The sequence below is a fragment of the Pectinophora gossypiella genome, chromosome 22, assembly GCF_024362695.1.
Source record: "Pectinophora gossypiella chromosome 22, ilPecGoss1.1, whole genome shotgun sequence".
Taxonomy (NCBI): domain Eukaryota; kingdom Metazoa; phylum Arthropoda; class Insecta; order Lepidoptera; family Gelechiidae; genus Pectinophora; species Pectinophora gossypiella.
In genome coordinates this window covers 3,194,879-3,204,567 of record NC_065425.1, presented here as the reverse complement: position 1 = coordinate 3,204,567, position 9,689 = coordinate 3,194,879, and positions in this window count along the sequence as shown.

The window sequence follows — 9,689 nt, the reverse complement described above, 5'->3', positions numbered from 1 at the left end:
CACGCATCTCGCGTTTGACGCCCATACGATTGAAGACTAAAGTAAGATTGAGGGGGTGAGGTAAACCTATCTCCGCCACTAGTGGGGAGAGGAGAGTTGCCGTTCTATAGGAAGTATTTATTCCTTATTCTATGCCAGCGGCCTGGTGGTCGGATGACATCGTTGCAACGGTGGGAAAGTCGAGGATGAGGTTGCGCAGGACCGGAAAAGGTGGTGCAAAATGGAGGAGGCCTATACCCTCTACTTTACTCCTGTTTAGTTTTTAGTCTTAAATTTAAAATATGTTCATAATTTTATATAAAGAAGTTAATGTAACATCTTAAACCTAAATAATGCTCTTAATTATCTACCCCTCAGTGGTGTGATGCGGGCTGGTTGATGATGACGATCAACTGTAAATATTCAGCTTCCTTTTAATGACAAACGTATGTACAGCACTTATATATTTTCTTAATGTCCCTTAGCAATTATCGTTTTACCGAAAGGTACAAACGAATGCTAATTTCCATGTTCATCAATTCATGGCACAAGAAAACCAGGTTGTTACTTTTGAGCATACCTGGTTTTCTTATACCATGCATCAATCATTAGATTTATCGTGTATCACAATTTGAATTCAGAACTACGTTCATTTCTAAGTATTTTGTTCACGTGATGTATAATATATTATGTTACCCATAGCGAGAATCAAATGTTTTGTTGAATATATTTTTGTTGTCTTTTTGTTCACTCGACTGTCTAGTCGAGTCATGCAGTGTGCTGTTCAGGAAACATGTCTCCCTGACACGTAGGTCAGCTGGAAGAAATTTCCTTCTTTAAGATAAGCTTACCAGTACGGCTAACAAGCGCCACGTGATAAAATTTTGTCACGGTCATTTTATCGATTCCGACGATGTAGTTATGTCGTTTTGTCGATTGGTGCTAATAATACATGTGAACACAAATTTTAATAAGACATGTCGTTCTGTCAAAATGCGAATAAAATCACGTGTCGCGCATGTTAGGGAAAAAAAACAAACATCGATTTCGACAAATTTTATTGAAATGACCTGGCTGTACTGTCTGCTTTCTTTCTAAATATGTTTCTTTTGTCTGTCCTATTGTGTACAAATAAATATATAACTGAAAGTGGATAGGTATAGCAAAAGTCTCCCAGTGCAAATGATAATAACACATTCAGTAGATCAATGTCTGTGTTACCTTCTGAATGTGTCATCTGACAAGCGACGCCTCACGGCAGGTGGGCTTGAGCGTAGTTGGCGCACTCCAATGGGCGTACCTAGAGGGCATTCATTTCACGGGCCTACACAGGGGCGTAGTTAGATCATCTAGAGGTCTATGGCACACGAGGGTCCCTACTAAAGCAATATTTTTCTGCCATCATCTTTAAGAGCCTCGCATTCTCCATTCTTATTTATCAAGGGCGAATCCTTTGACTTCTTTATAAGATACAAGCTTAGCCTTCTTTTTCATTTGTTCCATGTAAGACTTTTCCTCTCTTTTCTTCTATCTTCCTTTCTACGACGTTTTAATAAACTCGTCGTGTGTGTCCAATCTCGGCTCTTCTGTCCTCGATAACCATTTATTCAATATTTGTCTCCTTGTATCACTTCTTTAATAATACACACACACATACACACACGCGCGCACGCACGCACGCACACACACACAGACACACACACACACACACACACAGAGAATGAGAGAGAGAGAGAGAGAGTTATGCTGGTTGTGACGATTGATTTGAACGAAATATTTTTCAGTCTTTCTTTATTTATTTAAATTAGGAATTCTACATGGGAGGTGATAAATAAGCTTTCGTATGTTAGGCCAACTGGTTTGGGGGCCATTGTAGCTTCGACCCTGTTCAGCTTCACCACTGGGCCCACGGCCAGGTGGGTGACGCCTGAAGGTTGCCTGGCAACGATTTGTGGCCCGTCCATTTGTTCACTTCGTGAAGCTAATTGGAAACGCAATTAGAAGCGCCAATTTCTCAATGGACCAAAATTGTTTTAAATTAATTTACGAGTTGTACATTTGGTGTTAGTTTACGAACTGCTGTAACATTTGTTAGTTTGATTTTTCATTTTTTTCGTTTTAGTCTTCTAATATTTTTAAAGGCTGTATAACCTATATTTTTTTAGAGGAGCTCGGTGGCGCAGCGGTCAACGCGCTCGGTCTGCGATTGTTGAAGTAAAGCAACTTTCGCGAAGGCCGGTCATAGGATGGGTGACCACAAAAAAAAAGTTTTCATCTCGAGCTCCTCCGTGCTTCGGAAGGCACGTTAAGCCGTTGGTCCCGGCTGCATTAGCAGTCGTTAATAACCATCAATCCGCACTGGGCCCGCGTGATGGTTTAAGAACTCCCTATCCATCCATAGGGAAGGCCCGTGCCCCAGCAGTGGGGACGTTAATGGGCTGATGATGGTGAACCTATATTTTATCCTATACCTTCAGGACAATACGAATGTATGATTCTATATTTAAATTTATAGGCATATAATTTGAGTTTTCGATATTCAAACCTGCTATACTATGGGATTGAAGTTTCTAAAAAAAATATTATAAAACTCGGTTAAGCATGATTTGATTTGATTGAAAATTATATTTATAACAATGCATTGACCCTCCTGAAAGGAGAGAAAAAGGAAAAACGTCAAAATAATAATAATAAATTATCACATTCTTTCATGTGGTCTTCTTATTACGATCGCAAAGCAACATTTAAAAGGAAAAAATATTAATGTCACTTCTAGAGCAATTTTGTTTATTATATTTTTTACTGTAAGTAAGTAATAGTATCTGCGCTGGCAATATTACTAACGCCATGGACTTTGCAGACGAAGCATATTTTTCTTGTCTCTTTAACTTTTGTAAATAATTTCCTAGCTTATCCCCTAGAGTCCCCTTTAACACCATCTCGAAGGAGTTTTATTTACCGGAGCTAACAGCGCCTCCAACATTGGTTGTCCGAGTGTCGTCAAAAAATATTTTTATTAAAATGAGGGACTTACTAAAACTCACCTTCTTTAATTTTACAACATATATATTTTCCTTTACTTTTGTCAATCAAAATGTACAATTTATAATTTTATAACCAATCAAGTTTCTTTCCAACTCCCTCTAAACTCTAAAACCAAAATCGCCGTTCGCCCAAAACAAAAAACAATCTCCCGCCTTCAAACATTTTTCTTTTTTTTTTTCTATTTTAAGGCTATATTCACCAACACAGGTGCAGGCTGAAAACCATCGTCGAAATATTTCATCTCGGCATATGCTGAGCTTGTTACTTTTTGTGATGGAAAACTTTATTTTATAATTGTGTTATGTAAACCTGTGGATCATAATAAACATTTTTTTTATTTATTTTTTACTTTCCTCAAAAACAATATAGATGACGCTGTGCAGTCATGAGCAATATAATGTACCCACTTTAGGACTCTGTCGCACTAACATATTTGACATTTAGTGAGTCTTACAGTTCAATTTGTCAACTAGTTAATGTGACATGGTACCAAAGTGTATACAACATATTAATGCTAAATACAGTTTTCTTCCTTTAACCTTGTAATTTCATGAATAACAGACATAATGCATCTTTTATCATTGTTTTTGGGTATAAATGATGACCCTTTTTATTACACCCAAGCACAATTACATGTCCCACCTAATTATTATTCTGATCAAAATAAAGAGAAGCAATATAGGGTAGCAACATAATTCTATACATAAAGTGATTTAAATATCAAGCAACAATGCCATTTACATAGTATTTTTAAATAATTATGAACCCGAGCAATGAGAAAATAGGTAATTTTCATATTAAAACTGTAGAACGCCATTTATATTGTGTTTAGGGAACGTAGCATGGAAAATCCCTCATTCAAAAACAGAATTGCGGTTTCATTCATAAATATGATGTCCTTGCAGCGATTCTTTGTAAAAATATAACATGTCGTCATGACGTAATCTTTTACGAGACGTTTCTCGGAACATACTCGTATATAAAAGTAATATGAGACATGATACATTATTTTAGGTCAGCAATTTTATTAGAATTATCCTCTGTTCGGTTTTCCTTTGTTATTGCAAGATTTACCAGAAAATGATTTCGCTCATAAAGTCTGTTACATTTATATCCATGTAAGAATCGTGGCGGAGAATAACGGAGAAATTGCAACCTTTTCAGTTTGTTACTTGCAGCCACAATTGGCGTTGAAGTCTTGAAGTTGAACGTCGTTTGTGAAGTAAATGACCAACCTCATGACCATGGTGTCGACGATTTCCCTCAATCAGCGCTTATCGCTATCGACCCCCTAGGGTCGATTAATTCTTTCAAATATTTTTCCTCTCAGACGACGCCCTGAGCCAAGGTTCGCGTCCAACTGGGCACCCTCAAGCCTGTGGTCTTAAACGTTGTAACGGGTGAAAGCCTTCAGCGCTCCCCATTTGTCCGGCCAAGTAGTTAATGCCATCTGCGGCAAATCTACAATAAGTCACATCAAAAAAAGTCATCCGTGTTGATAATCACTAAGCAGAAAATCATAATAGCAGCGTCGTGGTTCCCACCGCGACTTGTGCTGAGTGACGCCCTTTTATATCAGGACGTCCACCACCACCTTATGATCATTTCGACGAACATCCGTTTTGCTTTTTTTTGTAACTGTTTTGTGAAAATTTTAAATTATATTAGTGTCTTGTTTTTGTATGTGGCTTCCTTTTACAATAAACTATTTCTATTCTATTCAGTATGAAATATAGTCTATTTTTCCCTGGCAATCTAAACTTAATACTGTTTGAATTACTTTCATTGATAATCCCAAATGCACTATTCCAACCCCAACCCGCATGAACCTTCACGCCCCATGTCCCAAGCGGGTGTTCGATTGCGAACAATTTAAAGGGATAGGGAAGTTCCCAACTAACATTTAATGCGCACCAGGGAATCAAACTTGTACCATTTGAATAACCACGTCAGTAGTTCAATCATCTAACTATAATGACAATTATCACACACAAACTCAAGACCGAGAACCCCAATGTAGTGGTCACAGCTACAAGTTTTGTTGTTCTATCGTGTGGGTTATGATGTGGATTACCAACCTCATCAACCCTGGTGTCAGGGTTACTATTGAGCCGCCAAAGGCCCCTGATATAACTCATGTAACGACTACGTAACCGGGACCAACGGCTAAACGAGCCTTCATCATTTCTTTTTGAACAATCAGGTGATCAGCCTGTAATGTCCTACAACCAAACTACACCAGGATCGATAAGGTCACTGATCTCACAACCTACACGAGGGAAGAATATCTATCTAGATACTTCCAGACCTAGATCCTATCATGAAATCATCATCTCCCTAGCATTATCTCGTTTTTTAAAGGATCCGCTAACCTAACCTGAAGATTTGACAGGGCCAGCTTTTTACAGAAGCGACTGCCTGTCTGACATTCCAATCCGCGAAGGGAAAACCAGCCAAATACAGGTTAGGTCACACCTCCGAAAATGCATTTCTCAGGAATGTGGGCTTCCTCACGATCTTTTCCTTCACCGCTGAGCACGTGATAATCATTTATAATCCAAACATGAATTAGACAATCATTGGTTTAGGCCCGTGTTGGATTCGAACCTGCGACCTCAAACTGGGCTACCACGGCTTCCTATCCTATCACGGGATCCTATCATGATTTATCGTGAGAATATTTTAATAGTGAATCATGATGCAGTTTTATCCGCGAAATGACGAAGCGGCCTAGAAGTTTATCGGCATTTCAGGAAACGTCAGTCGGTATTCCCACGATGCGATGTTTCAGATAAAGCATAAGTACATACATACACACATAAACTCACGCCTATTTCCCACCGGGATGACATATGTATGACATGCTCTCTTGGTTCATCCAAATTCACAAAAGATTCATCAAATAAAGCATACATTTCGTCACATTTTCATTTTGATGCCGTTTACTTGTAAAAACGAATACTTTTTGTTTTTTAATCTGAGCAAAAAGCTTTCTCATATAAATACATTGGTATCTATACCGCTACGCTTTTATTAAATTAATTCTCTATACCCAAAGCCAAACGTATCCGCCCAAGTAGTTAATGCCATCTGCGGCAAATCTACAATAAGTCAATCAAAAAAAAAGTATTGGAACACCTAACCGATCATAAAACATAACATGCTCACGAGTTATAACTGATTATACTTGTTATTTTAATGTTTGTATTGAATGTAATAAAAAGTTTTGTATTGTATCGTATGGTACAGGCAATAGATGTTTGTTTCGGATAAACTGCGACACACAATAGCGAAGTGAATACACAATAAAACAATACATAAATAAATAAATAAATTTCGCAATAACAATTAGGAAGTTTTTATTGATGGATTAATTTACTAATTATTACTTACAATTTTGTACGGAAGCAATGTCCTGTGAATAAAAGCGGTCAAACGTCGTACTCATTGTTACTTAATTTATGAATAAAATTCGAAAATAGGTCGAGGATAAAAATGACATTGATGTTTGATTATCTTACGTAGAATGGCTATCATTTTTATAACTTATTCTTTGCCCCAGTCAAATACCCTATTATACCATATTCTTTATGAGAATCTGTCCTTTTGAGAAAATAGCATGTCTCTATATTACTTTCCTATATAAACGGACACAGTAAAGCCGTCGGCAATATACGATGATTTACGTCTATACCAAAGTTCGTACCCTGTTGTTTATTATTACAGGGAACGCCTTACTTATCAAATGCCTATTCACTCTAGCCTTGAACACTTCTAGATTATAACGAATTGGAAAAACAGACGACGACAGTTCCAATCCTTCGCAGTTCGCATCAAAAAGGAAAAGGATAAACGTTTAGTGCAGTTTGGTGGTATATCCACAACATAAGGATGACATGCCCGCCGACGCCTAGTTGTCCGTAGATAGAATGGATTAATCGTGCGTTTATATGTTATGTTTCTGCCCACTGTGTGTATTAGGACGATATCTCACGTTTTCCTTAAAGAAAGCGCATTAAAAGTTACCGAGAAACTTAAATAAAAGAAGTTAATACTTACATACGAGTGTGTTACTGTTTATGTGTTCTCTGCGGGAGCTTAAGATTGTCGGAGTTAAAAATAGGTTAGTAAAACCAATTTTAAAGTGACTTATTGCAGGTTTGCTGCAATAAGTCAGACAGTCTCAAAAAGTGATTTGGACAATATCTCATCTGGAATTGAACCCGAAGCTAGACTACAGGGGCTTTTATGGTAAAATAAGATGAGGTATGATGATAATATAAAATAATTTCTGATCCAATAAAAAGTAGGTAGGTACCAACATTACTTACTCAAACTTCTCCCCCAATATGGCCAACATTACCGCAAGTCATGTAGGCAATAAACTGATGATCGGAGCGTGAAATTAGGTAATCTATCTACCTTGTACGTTATCAATATCAATTTTGCTACTTTGCATTCAATTCCCTCTTTGCCTTTTAAGGCCTTGGTTTATAAAGTGGCAGTATTTAAGGCATAATTTAATAATAATAAGACATAATAGGCTACATATTCAAATGAGATCAATATAAGCGATCAAACGTAGTATTCATTGTTACTTGATGCGAAGGTCCGTGTTGCTCTATGTTACTAAATAAAATTCGAAAAAAGTCAAAATGAAAAGTGAGATTGATTTTTCATAAACTTAGACTGGCTTCTATTTCTAGATTAGAATTTTATAATTTATCTTTGACCTAGTCATAGACCCGATTAATATGTGCCATAGAGGCAGCCAAAATCTGAAGACGATGGGAAGCACTGAGGACTCTCACCCGATATCTGATTAATTATCGGAGGATAAAGTATAAACAGCCTTCGTGGTCTAGTGGTTAGAGCACTTTGTGAGAGTGTATTCTGTTTAGTAAAGACATAGCAGGCTTGAATCATCCGAAAAAGAAAAAAAAAGAAAAAGTAAAATAAAGAAAAGCAAGCGAAAAAGTAAGCGTTAAGCCGTTGGTCCCGGCTATTAGCCGTAAATAGCACCTCTTGTTAGTCCTTATTATGAGAGGAAGGGGAAGACCAAGAAGAGCTTACATGGTGCAAATTAAAGAGAAGGCGAACGTCGTATCTTATAAGGATGTTAAAGAATTGACCCTTGATAGATAAGAATGGAGAATGCTGCACCGACAAGAGCGTGGCGATTGAAGATGATGAGTCCCCGCTCAGTCATGCTTACCCCGGTCGGTGGGGTATACGCGTGAGTATGTTTTAGTGTTGTACCTAATGATAGTTAGAACTAATAATCTCGACTGATACTGATAGATACATCACTATGTTATTAAACGTCACAACACACTGGTGACTGCGCTTTGACAGATCTAACTCGTACCGCGCATTGACACTTTTTTTTTACTTTTGATGGGTTTTCTCTTGGCCCCAGACTTGCCCAAAGGCATTGACGAGGCCTAAGATGGAGCGAGCTCGCCCACAAGGTGCACTGGAACTCCCGCGCACAAATGGAACGAAGCAAGCTGCTTGGCGCCTGGCTCCAGCGGGAGTATTGCAAAACAATAACTAAATTGAAGTATAATCATTAATTATTTTTAATTTTTATTAATTTGTAAATATAATTATTTTTCAAAATTGAATTAATAATTATGCAATTTTAATTTTATTGTATTTTAATTTGGATTTTAATTTTATTTTTTTAAGTGTGGAATTAATTAATGTAATATGGACCATCATGACTGAAATAAATGATTTTAGATTTTTGATTAATTGTACTGAGCTGCACGTTCTGTCGAATACTAAGTAGTAGACATTTCACAAAAAAGTTTCCATTACGAACTTGGTAATACCAACAAAACGGAATGGAAAACGAATTTCAATTTGGTGTAATATTTTAGAGCACATCGCGTAACACGTGTCAGAGATAAGCCACTTAGGTGCTAGCTCTCTAAAATAACAACACACAACAACACTACCACAATCACTTACTTAACTACATAAAATAAAATAATGCCATAATATGCGGCAAAGCTATCTTCTCTTCTTCTATCGTGTGGGTTGTGAGGTGGAGTACCTACCCCATCAACCCAGGGTTGGCAAAGTAAAAAAGCGGCCAAGTTCGAGTCGGACTCGCCCATGAAGGGTTCCGTAGCAGCAAGTAACGTAATATAAAAGTTCTTGTAGTTCGTTGTAACTTTGATCGATATTTTAATTTTTTTTTCGGGTTTCAGTTCTAAGTATGGGCAACCCCCAAAATTTATTGTTTTTTTTTTCTATTTTTGTGTGAAAATATTAATGCGGTTCACAGAATACATCTACTTACCAAGTTTCAAGAGTATAACTCTTATAGTTTCGGGAAAAAGTGGTTGTGACATACGGACGGACGGACAGTCATGACGAATTCATAATAGTTTCGTTTTTGCTATTTGGCTACGGAACCCTAAAAACGGAGACTAATAGAGACTGAACTGAAACTGAGACTAACTGGGTCGTCTTCTTGAGTCTTATGACTCTAGATTATACAATATTATAGTCTATGATAATCCACAAAAAATGTAAATAATGTGGTAAAAATATCAAAAATGCCATAATATGGCATTATTTAATATTATGATTTTTTAATAGTACTCTTGTTATTTTTTATGGATTATTATTATCTGAAATAAAATAAATTTGCA